Raw genomic sequence first — 12,847 nt, forward strand, 5'->3', positions numbered from 1 at the left:
TCGACCATCATCAGCTGATCCAGGAAAGAAAACAAACATTGATCGAAAATAACAAAGCTAAATAAATGGTCTACTACTTCTGGCCACGGATGGCACGGAGAACACCAGTACCTGGGCTCACCTGAAAAACAAAGCAATGAGCGCTCTAACAGCTGACTGACAAACGGCAACAATGATAAATCAATGGATAAATCTAATGTATTGGAATAAATAAATAAAATTATCAAGGAAGCATGGAAAACAAATGGCGAAAATTAGGAAGTACAAAGGAAAAGCTATGGGTAATGGAGCTCAGCTGAGACTGAAATTCAGCACTACTGAGTAGACAGCACTGCCACACAAAGAGAGGTGGGGGTGTTCGTTTCATTGGATGCTTTTATTTTAATATTTACCACTGTAAAATCAGACTACCTCGGAAATACGAAGTTATTTCGGAATGAAAGTTACCTGGCTAGCACATCAAACTTTGTGAAAATATGTTATCTAGCTATCCCCAGTTAGATAATGTGTTTTCACTTATTGCATCCATGCCTGCTGCTTTCGCCCTGGTTTCCACTGGTTACCACAGCCACAAAGTCATAATTGGCTATATCGTCAAAATTCAGGAAAACGTAAATTAGTTTTTGGGTCTTAATGTAAGGTTATGGTAAGGCATACGGTTCGCAGTGTGGTTACTGTTAGGGTTAAGGTTAGGGTTAAAATCACATTTTATGAAGAAACATTTTAAAAATAGGCGGGCTTTATAACTTTGTAGCTGTGGTAACTAGTGACGACCGTTCTCCCTGGTTCACTCGTTCGTTTGTCAGCGTGAGCTGGCTGCACGTTATAAATACACTGCTCAAAAAAATAAAGGGAACACTTAAACAACACAATGTAACTCCAAGTCAATCACACTTCTGTGAAATCAAACTGTCCACTTAGGAAGCAACACTGATTGACAATAAATGTCACATGCTGTTGTGCAAATGGAATAGACAACAGGTGGAAATTATAGGCAATTAGCAAGACACCCCCAATAAAGAAGTGGTTCTTCAGGTGGTGACCACAGAACACTTCTCAGTTCCTATGCTTCCTGGTTGATGTTTTGGTCACTTTTGAATGCTGGCGGTGCTTTCACTCTAGTGGTAGCATGAGACGGAGTCTACAACCCACACAAGTGGCTCAGGTAGTGCAGCTCATCCAGGATGGCAAATCAATGCGAGCTGTGGCAAGAAGGTATGCTGTGTCTGTCAGCATAGTGTCCAGAGCATGGAGGCGCTACCAGGAGACAGGCCAGTACATCAGGAGACGTGGAGGAGGCCGTAGGAGGGCAACAACCCAGCAGCAGGACCGCTACCTCCGCCTTTGTGCAAGGAGGAGCAGGAGGAGCACTGCCAGAGCCCTGCAAAATGACCTCCAGCAGGCCACAAATGTGCATGTGTCTGCTCAAACAGTCAGAAACAGACTCCATGAGGGTGGTATGAGGGCCCGACGTCCACAGGTGGGGGTTGTGCTCACAGCCCAACACCAAGATTGGCAAATTCGCCACTGGCGCCCTGTGCTCTTCACAGATGAAAGCAGGTTCACACTGAGCACGTGACAGACGTGACAGAGTCTGGAGACGCTGTGGAGAACGTTCTGCTGCCTGCAACATCCTCCAGCATGACCAGTTAGGCGGTGGGTCAGTCATGGTGTGGGGTGGCATTTCTTTGGGGGGCCGCACAGCCCTCCATGTGCTCGCCAGAGGTAGCCTGACTGCCATTAGGTACCGAGATGAGATCCTCAGACCCCTTGTGAGACCATATGCTGGTGCGGTTGGCCCTGGGTTCCTCCTAATGCAAGACAATTCTAGACCTCATGTGGCTGGAGTGTGTCAGCAGTTCCTGCAAGAAGAAGGCATTGATGCTATGGACTGGCTCGCCCATTCCCCAGACCTGAATCCAATTGAGCACATCTGGGACATCATGTCTCGCTCCATCCACCAACGCCACGTTGCACCACAGACTGTCCAGGAGTTGGCGGATGCTTTAGTCCAGGTCTGGGAGGAGATCCCTAAGGAGACCATCCGCCACCTCATCAGGAGCATGCCCAGGCGTTGTAGGGAGGTCATACAGGCACGTGGAGGCCACACACACTACTGAGCATCATTTTGACTTGTTTTAAGGACATTATATCAAAGTTGGATCAGCCTGTAGTGTGGTTTTCCACTTTAATTTTGAGGGTGACTCCAAATCCAGACCTCCATGGGTTGATACATTTGATTTCCATTGATAATTTTTGTGTGATTGTGTTGTCAGCACATTCAACTATGTAAAGAAAAAAGTATTTAATAAGATTATTTCATTCATTCAGATCTAGGATGGGTTGTTTAAGTGTTCCCTTTATTTTTTTGAGCAGTGTAGTATAATATGTTCAAAACAGTGGCAGCATGTGCAGAAGTGGTCATTCGGTTTTTGACATGCAAAAGTGAAATAGGTGTATGCTGTTTTTCAAATGCACAGATCGCTTTATATATATTTTCAAAGAAACTACCGGTAGTTCGAAAACTTGGTATCATATTTCTGTTATGCTGCTTTGTGCAGCGAACTACTGGTGGAGATTGGACTCCAAAATAATCGATTCCTCGACTCATTGCCCGTCGACTCCTGGTGTCGACTCCCATTTCTGATTGTCAAGCTTCGGTTCCGCAAGGAATCGACTCCTCGACTCCTAAGATTCAGTATTTTTGCAACGGAGGAAACTATTGTCCGTAGTCTACTTGGAGAACACAAACTCATACATCTTTCACAGAAAAGAAAGAGCGAACTAGCGAGGGAGAGAGAGAGATAGGAGGGGCACAGCCAGGCATAGGTAGGCATGTCGGCCACCAGGCAGAACAGTGCATCCGTAATCAAAAGATGTAGGCTATAGGCTATCGCAATGCTGTATTTCGAAATGTATTATTTTGTAATGTCTCGCGCAAGTTCACTAAAGTAGGGGGTATCAATGAGTAGGCTGAGCTATTCTACACGCAACAGACCGAAGACCAAACACACTAGCGTTTTTCATAGCGAAGAGAAAGAGGATCAGGCGAGGGAGAGAGAGGATCCGGGCAGGCAGAGAGACAGTCAGGAAAGTGCGCATAGGCTATATCTTGGTAGTCTGTATCTAGCAATGCCTCGTAAATTCAACAAAAGTATATTAAAGTATAGATTAGGCTATCAATGAGTATGGCTAAACTATTCTTCATAGTGCCAGTGAAGTGAAGTTGAACATCGCCAAATGCATCAGTTTAATTAGGCGTATATGTGCATAAAAAATGATTGCCTATAGCTTATTTAATGAAACCCTGGCTGGCTGTTGATGTCCTAGGTAAGGGCTCTCCAACCCTGTTCCTAGAGAGCTACCTTTCTGCATGTTTTCGCTCCAACCCAAGTTGTAACTAACCTGATTCAGTTTATCAACCAGTTAATTATTGAATCAGATGCGCTAGATTAGGGTTGGAGTGAAAACCTACAGGATGGTAGCTCTCCACGAACAGGGTTGGAGAGCAAGTCCTAGGCAATAGATCGCAGCAGTCTCCCCGCTAAACTTTTTGGAAATGGCAAGTTCATTTTCTCATCCATAAACACAGTCAAGTGCAAATACGGTTCAGCAGCTCAAATCAGCAGTATGTGGGGCATTGTTATTAGGAAGGGCGTCTACCATGGATGGATCGCTAAAGTAATGATTATGATCACACTTCATCAATTTAAATATTACGGGGAGACCTATACATTTGGCAGCCAAGCACGAGTTATCAGTGTAACCTATTATCGTCTAGACATGACGTTGAAATATCTTCACGCTTACAATGAAAACCTCCAGGCTTCCATCATAAGAGTAAATTCAATTGGGAAAAAATAAGAATTACAGGGGGCAGTTTGGGAAAACTAATCCTATGTGAATCATCCTCTGGAATAACATACTTGGATAATAATGAGAAAACCACCGTCTCTACCCGTCCGAATAGGGCTATAACATGGCAAATGCGTTTTGGTACACCAGAAGTATATTCATTTCCAATGGAACGCTGCGTTTGCCTTGCAGCATTGCGTTGCAGAGGCAGTTGCACTGCGTTCTGTGTGGTGCATACATTGGATTTATCGGACGTATGCGTCAAATTGTATGCGTAAACGGGTTGACAGAAATGGTAGCAGAAGGTGAATGTTGTTGCACACATATCTAGATGATGCTGCATACTGTTTTGCGCAAAAACGCAGTAGGTGTTTTCAAATATTCTAGTTCCTACACATCACCTTTTATATTGAAAAAAAAAAAGGTATTTTATAGGCAAATGGCAGTATCATGCTCATGTCAGTCCTCTAGAACGCAAATGTAGTCTTCCTAGCAGGACTCTGCAATAATGAGGTGGTGTGTATGTGTGTGCACATCCGTTTCAGCGTGTTTTGGGAGTCGAGCAAGAGTTGACTCCTACGACTCCAAACGTAGTCGAGCAAAAGTCGACTCCTTTCGACTCCAATCACAGGAGTCGGAGTCGACTCCAAAAATCCTGGAGTCGTGCACCACTATAGCAAACCAAAATATTCCTTTGGGGGAAGCTCCCAAGACATCAAGACCCAAGCCTCACGCCATTGCCCGTTCGATAGCCCATGGGCTCTCAGCAACGCTTTCACCTACCACTGGAAAAAACAGTAGCCTACCACTGTAAGAAACAGTAGCCTACCACTGGAAGAAACAGTAGCCTACCACTGGAAGAAACAGTAGCCTACCACTGGAAGAAACAGTAGCCTACCACTGGAAGAAACAGTAGCCTACCACTGGAATAAAGTGAAGACAACAAGTCAGTAAGGTAGATAGCTACTATAATTTATCTGGCTATGTTGTGTTGCCGCTTGCTACAGACCCCCCTGAGCCCGAGCTGTGCCCTGGACACCATATGTGAACTGATTGCCCCCCATCTATCCTCAGAGTTCGTACTGCTTGGTGACCTAAACTGGGATATGCTTAACACCCCGGCCAACCTACAATCTAAACTAGATGCCCTCAATCTCACACAAATTATCAACGAACCTACCAGGTACAACCCTAAATCTGTAAACATGGGCACCCTCATAGATATCATCCTGACAAATGTACCCTCTAAATACAGCTCCGCTGTCTTCAACCAGGATCTCAGCGATCACTGCCTTATTGCCTGTGTCCGTAATGGGTCCGCGGTCAAACGACCACCCCTCATCACTGTCAAACGCTCCCTAAAACACTTTAGTGAGCAGGCCTTTCTAATTGACCTGGCCCGGGTATCCTGGATGGATATTGACCTCATTCCGTTAGTAGAGGATGCCTGGTTGTTCTTTAAAAGTGCTTTCCTCTCAATCTTAAATAAGCATGCCCCATTCAAAAAATTCAGAACTAAGAACAGATATAGCCCCTGGCTCTCCTCAGACTTGACTGCACTTGACCAGCACAAAAACATCCTATTATTATTATTATTATTATTATCCTGTGGCGTACTGCATTAGCATCGAACAGCCCCGCGATATGCAACTTTTCAAGGAAGTCAGGAACCAATATACAGTGATCCCTCGCCACTTCGCGGTTCACTTATCGCGGATTCGCTATTTCGCGGATTTTCATAATGCATTTTTTTTTTTGGGTGCATTGTGCTCTGCATTCTGATTCGCTAAAAACTCACTCCCGCTTCTTGTATCAAAACATGCTACGAATTGTGCTATCATTTTGTCGTCTCGTGCAGTTATGTGTACGTACATAAAACAGCTTGGCAAATTTACATTAAGTTGGCCAAATTATCTTGTAATTTCGAACATCTCCTAAACCCATAATGTCGACGAAACGGCCTGGACCGACAAAAGCACCTGCGGATGGGCCCAAACGGCGGAAGATGCTACCTATCTCAGATAAAGTTAAACTTCTGGACATGCTAAGGGGAAGGTAAAAGCTATGCAGCCGTTGCTCGCCATTACGGAATCAATGAATCTTCCGTTCGTTACATAAAGAAGGAGGAAAAAAACATAAGGACGACAGCAGCAGTCAATTTTAATACGAATGCAAAAAGGGTTGTAACTGTCCGCAACAAGACCATGGTACGGATGGAGACGGCATTAGCTCTGTGGACTAATGACTGCAGGAAAAAAAACATAACCCTGGATACAAACGTTATCTGCACAAAAGCGAGAATGCTGTATGAAAACTTTGCTGTCAGTGACGGGGAAGAGGGAGAGGATGCCGGGCCCTCAGCAAGTGCTGCTGACACAGTGGGAGAGGATGCCAGGCCCCCAGCAAGTGCTGCTGACAAAGTGCCAAGCGCATTTAATGCAAGCAAGGGCTGGTTTGAAAAGTTTAAGAAACGCTTTGGACTTAAAAATGTTTGTCTGCACGGTGAGATGGCGTCTGCGGATACCGCTGAGGCAGAAGCCTTCGTGAACAATAAATTCAAGGCGATCATTGAGGAGGGGGGGATATAAGCCCGAACAAGTTTTTAACATGGATGAGACTGCCTTATTTTGGAAACGAATGCCCTCCCGCACCTTCATCATGCAGGAAGAAGCCAAAGCCCCAGGATTTAAAGTTCACAAAGACCGTTTGACCCTGGCTATGTGCGGAAATGCCGCAGGTTTCATGATTAAACCGGGGCTGATTTACAGGTCTAAAAATCCCAGGGCGCTGAAAAACAAAAATAAGGATGATTTGCCTGTTTACTGGATGTACAATGCAAAGGCTTGGATGACAAAAGCGCTCAATCTGGATTGGTTCAAAACTGTTTCATCCCGGAGGTCAAGTGTTATTTGAGAGGAAAGGGACTGGACTTTAAAGTGCTTCTGCTCCTTGACAACGCCCGGAGGTCACGGTAATGATTTGGCATATGATGGTGTGCAAATCGAATTTCTGCCGCCAAACACTACATCCCTGATTCAGCCCATGGACCAAGGGAGTCATCCGTGCTTTCAAGGCTCTCTATACGCGCAACACCCTGCAACATCTTGTTGACGCTATGGACTCGGATCAAGATTTCTCACTGAAGGACTACTGGCGTGGATACACCATCGCATCGTGTCTCCAAAACATTCAGAGGGCCATTCAGGAAATGAAAACGGAAACTCTGAAGGCCTGCTGGAAAAAACTATGGCCAGAGGCAGTGCAAAACGCAACCGGAGGCTCGCTTGACGAGGTCCACCACTCTGCCGTAGAAACAGCTGTGAATCTGGCTAAACAGATTGGAGGAGACGGCTTTAATGACATGAGTCCGGATGACATAAACGCCCTGATTGATGGAGACGCACAGCCGCTGACCGATGCAGAGCTGGCAGAAATGACAAAGCCACAAAGCGACGATGAAAGAGAAGAGGGAGAAGAGGACACGAGAGATGAGGAGGAAGGACTAACGCTTGGTCGCTTAGCAACCATGGTGCGAATGGCCACTGAACTTAAGCGAGTAGCTGAGGAATGGGACCCTTTGATGAGCCGTTCGTTACAGTTCTCCAACGTAATCGATGGTGGCATGTCGGTGTACAAGGATCTTTTTGCAAAGAAGAAAAAAAGAGCGACAACAGCTGCCTATCACTATGTTCTTCTCCCGAACAAACACACCTGCACCGCGGGCTTCAGAAGAAGAGAACACTGCAGAGCGCAGTCAGGATGCAGCGGCCCAGTCTGAAGAGCAGTGAAACGGCCTACACGTGAGTCACTGTATTTGTATACATGTAATAGTTGCTAATTGTAAAAAAAAAAAGTTTTCTATTTCGCGGATTTCACTTATCGCGGGTCATTTTCGGAACGTAACCCCCGCGATAAACGAGGGATTACTGTACACAAGCAGTTTGTCACACCCTGGCTCTGGGGACTCTATATGTTGAGCCAGGGTGTGTAGATTCTATGTGTTTGTGTTCTGTGTTTTAGTTCTATGTGTTCTATTTCTATGTTGGTCAGTGTGGTTCTCAATCAGAGGCAACGAGTGTCAGCTGTGGCTGGTTGTCTCTGATTGGGAACCACATTTAAACAGGCTGTTTCCCACAGTTGTTGTGGGATCTTGTTCCGTTTGGTTTGTTCCGTGTTGGTTGTTTAACCTAGGACGTCACGTTTGTTCGTTTATTGTTTTGTTCTTGTTATCACTAAAGATAATAAAATATGTTCGCTCATCACGCTGCGCCTTGGTCTACTCCGTTCAACGATCGTGACACAGTTAGGAAAGCAAAGGCTAGCTTTTTCAAACAGAAATTTGCATCCTGTAGCACTAACTCCAAAAAGTTTTGGGAATAAGAGCACCTCCGCCCAACTGCCCACTGCACTGAGGCTAGGAAACACTGTCACCACCGATAAATCTATAATAATCGAGAATTTCAACAAGCATTTTGCTACGGCTGGCCATGCTTTCCACCTGGCTACCACTACCCCGGCCACCAGCTTTGCACCCTCCGCTGCAACTTGCCCATGCCCCCCCCGCTTCTCCTTCACACAAATTCAGACAGCTGATGTTCTGAAAGAGCTGAAAAATCTGGACCACTACAAATCAGCTGGGCTAGACAATCTGGACCCTTTCTTTCTAAAATTAGCCGCCGAAATTGTCGCAACCCCTATTACTAGCCTGTTCAACCTCTCTTTCGTAACATCTGAGATTGGAAAGCTGCCACAGTCATCCCCCTCTTCAAAGGGGGTGACACTCTAGATCCAAACTGTTACAGACCTATATACATCCTGCTCTGCCTTTCGAAAGTATTTGAAAGACAAGTTAACAAACAGATCACCGACCATTTAGAATCCCACCGTACCTTCTCCACTATGCAATCCGGTTTCCGAGCTGGTCATGGGTGCACCTCAGCCACGCTCAAGGTCCTAAACGATATTATAACCGCAATCGATAAAAGACAGTACTGCACAGCCGTCTTCATCGACCTGGCCAAGGCTTTCGACTCTGTCAACCACCACATTCTTATTGGCAGACTAAATAGCCTTGGTTTCTCAAATGACTGCCTCGCCTGGTTCACCAACTACTTCTCAGATAGAGTTCAATGTGTCAAATCGGACGGCCTGTTGTCTGGACCTCTGGCAGTCTCCTTAGGGGTGCCACAGGGTTCAATTCTCTGGCTGACTCTATTCTCTGTGTATATCAATGATGTCTCTCTTGCTGCTGGTGACGCTCGGATCCACCTCTATGCGGACGACACCATTTTGTATACATCTGGCCCTTCATTGGACACTGTGTTAACAAACCTCCAAACGAGCTTCAACGCCATACAACACTCCTTCCGTAGCCTCCAACTGCTCTTAAACACTAGTAAAACGAAATGCATACTCTTCAACCGAACGCTGCTTGCACCCGCCCACCCGACTAGAATCACTACTCTCGGCGGGTCTGACCTAGAGTATGTGGACAACTACAAATACCTGGGTGTCTGGTTAGACTGTAAACTCTCCTTCCAGACTCACATTAAGTATCTCCAATCAAAAGTTAGATCTAGAATCAGCTTCCTATTTTGCAACAAAGCCTCCTTCACTAATGCTGCCAAACATGCCCTCGTAAAATGGACTATCCTACCGATCCTTGACTTCGGCGATGTCATTTACAAAATAGCCTCCAACACGCTACTCAGAAAATTGGATGTAGTCTATCACAGTGCCATCCGTTTTGTCACCAAAGCTCCATATACTACTCACCATTGTGACCTGTACACTCTTGTTAGCTGGCCCTCACTACATATTCGTCGCCAAACCCACTGGCTCCAGGTCATCTATAAATCACTGCTAGGCAAATCCCAGCCTTATCTTAGCTCAATGGTCACCATAGCAACACCCACCCTTAGTCTGCGCTCCAGCAGGTATATCTCACTGGTCATCCCCAAAGCCAACACCTCCTTTGGCCGCCATTCCTTCCAGTTCTCTGCTGCCAATGACTGGAACAAACTGCAAAAATTGTCTCCCTAACTAACTTTAAGCATCAGTTGTCAGAGCAGCTTACCGATCACTGCACCTATACACAGCCATTCTGAAATTAGCCCACCCAATTACCTCATCCCCATATTGTTATTTATTTTGCTAATTTGCACCCCAGTATCTCTATTTGCACATCATCTTTTGCACATCTATCATTCCAGTGTTAATATGAAATTGTAACTATTTTGCACTATGGCCTATTTATTGCCTTACCTCCATAATTTACTACATTCGCACACACTGTATATATATTTTCTGTTGTATTTTTGACTTTATGTTTTGTTTACCCCATATGTAACTCTGTGTTGTTGTTTTTATCGCACTGCTTTGCTTTATCTGTCACGATCGTTTAAAGATTGGTCGAACCAAGGCGCCTCGTGATAAGCGTACATGTTTATTACAACTGTGCAAACACGACAAAGAAAATACACACCCTGACTCAACAAATGCAAGTCCTCAGAGTCAGGGCGTGACAGTACGGAGCTGGACTGGACCTCGGTGGAGCGGATTGCTCTGGCTCCGGAGTGGATCCGCTGACCGGAGTTGGACCGGACCCCGGTGGAGCGGATTGCTCTGGCTCCGACTGGACCCTGGTGGAGCGGATTGCTCTGGCTCCGGAGTGGAGCAGCTGACCGGTGCCGGACCAGGCACCGGTGGAACAGGCACGGGCCGTGCCGGACTGGACACACGCACCACTGCCTTGGTGCGGGGAGGAGGAACGGGCCGGACCGGGCTGACGACGCGCACCACTGGCTTGGTGCGGGGAGCAGGAACAGGCCGGGCCGGGCTGGCGACGCGCACCACTGGCTTGGTGCGAGGAGCAGGAACAGGCCGGACCGGGCTGGCGACGCGCACCACTGGCTTGGTGCGAGGGACAGGAACAGGCCCGGACCGGGCTGGCGACGCGCACCACTGGCTTGGTGCGAGGGACAGGAACAGGCCCGGACCGGGATGGCGACGCGCACCACTGGCTTGGTGCGAGGGACAGGAACAGGCCGGACCGGGCTGGCGACGCGCACCACTGGCTTGGTGCGAGGGACAGGAACAGGCCGGACCGGGCTGGCGACGCGCACCACTGGCTTGGTGCGAGGGACAGGAACAGGCCGGACCGGGCTGACGACGCCGCACCACTGGCTTGGTGCGAGGGACAGGAACAGGCCGGACCGGGCTGGCGACGCACACCACCGGTTTGGTGCGAGGGGCAGGAACAGGCCGGACCGGGCTGGCGACGCGCACCACTGGCTTGGTGCGGGGAGCAGGAACAGGCCGGACCGGGTTGGCGACGCGCACCACCGGTTTGGTGCGAGGGACAGGAACAGGCCGGACCGGGCTGGCGACGCGCACCACTGGTTTGGTGCGAGGGACAGGAACAGGCCGGACCGGGCTGGCAACGCGCACCACTGGCATAGTGCGGGGAGCAGGAACGGGTCGGACCGTACTGGAAACACGCACCACTGTCTTAGTGCGGGGGGCAGGAACAGGCCGGACCGTACTGGGAACACACACCACTGGCCTTGTGCGGGAAGCAGGAATGGGTCGGGCCGTACTGGGAACACGCACCACTGGCTTAGTGCGGGGATCAGGAACGGGCCGGACCGGACTGGCGACACGCACCACTTTCTTGGTGCGAAGAGCGGGACTGGGTTCCCTTATAAACCCCCGCTCCTTCTGCTGCCTAACCAGCTCCTCTCGCCGTGCCTCTACACTCTCCTTCTCCCTTATAGCCTCCTGTAGCTCCTCCCTCTGACCAAATAACTCCTGCTCCCTCTGGACCAATAGACCCCGTAACCTGGTGGCCTCCTCTCCTAACCTGCAGAATCGCCCTGTCGCTGCCTCCTGCTGCCTCGTCGTCCACACTGTGTGCCCCCCCCCCAAATTTTCTTGGGGTTGCCTCTCGGGTCTCCGTCGTCGGCACTGTTGGCGCCGTTTCTCCTCTCCTACCTGGGCATCCTCATTCATCGCCCTCCGGTAGCGGACGGCCTCCTCCTTCATAATTCTCCCCCAACCGAGGAGGACATCTACTAACGTAACCTCCTGTTTAGTTCCCGGCGTTTGCTCCTGAACACGCTGCTTGGTCCTATTTTGGTGGGATCTTCTGTCACGATCGTTTAAAGATTGGTCGAACCAAGGCGCAGCGTGATAAGCGTACATGTTTATTACAACTGTGCAAACACGACAAAGAAAATACACACCCTGACTCAACAAATACAAGTCCTCAGAGTCAGGGCGTGACATTATCTTGGCCAGGTCGCAGTTGTAAATGAGAACTTGTTCTCAACTGGCTTACCTGGTTAAATAAAGGTTAAATAAAAAAATAAAATAAACATCTGATCCCTTCCAGAATGTCAACAAATTTACAAGATGTCTGTTCACTTTTATTCCAATAGTGTGTGCATGTCCTTCCATATAAAACAACAAATCAAATCAAATCAAATTGTATTTGTCACATACACGTATTTAGCAGATGTTATAGCGGGTGTAGCGAAATGCTTGTGCTTCTAGCATGCACCAGTATCATGAAAGGTAATAGATAATTGACCTAATGGTAAATGCTAACTCTGAAATAGTGTCATGTTTAGCATGGCATGCATACAAAATTATTACAGTTATTATATTAATGCCACTTTGACATTGATGTTTTCATCATTCCAATACATGTCTTAAGGTCTGCACATTGGACAAGCTATCTATCAATGCCAATTGGAGGCTACCCCACTGGAAGAAGAGGTCAACCACCTCAGATGTCAACTGCCTGTCTCTCTCTCAGAAAAAGCAGTGCCTTGCCCACACCAAGGTAGTGACAAGGGAGAGGGAGGTAAAAACACCAGTCAAGATCAAGGTGGCAGACTATGCCAGGGCTGCCCACACCAAGGTAGTGACAAGGGAGAGGGAGGCAAAAGCACCAGTCGAAAATCCAGGTGGGAAACTGCAGGCAGACTAT

Source organism: Coregonus clupeaformis, chromosome 37 (genome assembly GCF_020615455.1).
Source record: "Coregonus clupeaformis isolate EN_2021a chromosome 37, ASM2061545v1, whole genome shotgun sequence".
Taxonomy (NCBI): domain Eukaryota; kingdom Metazoa; phylum Chordata; class Actinopteri; order Salmoniformes; family Salmonidae; genus Coregonus; species Coregonus clupeaformis.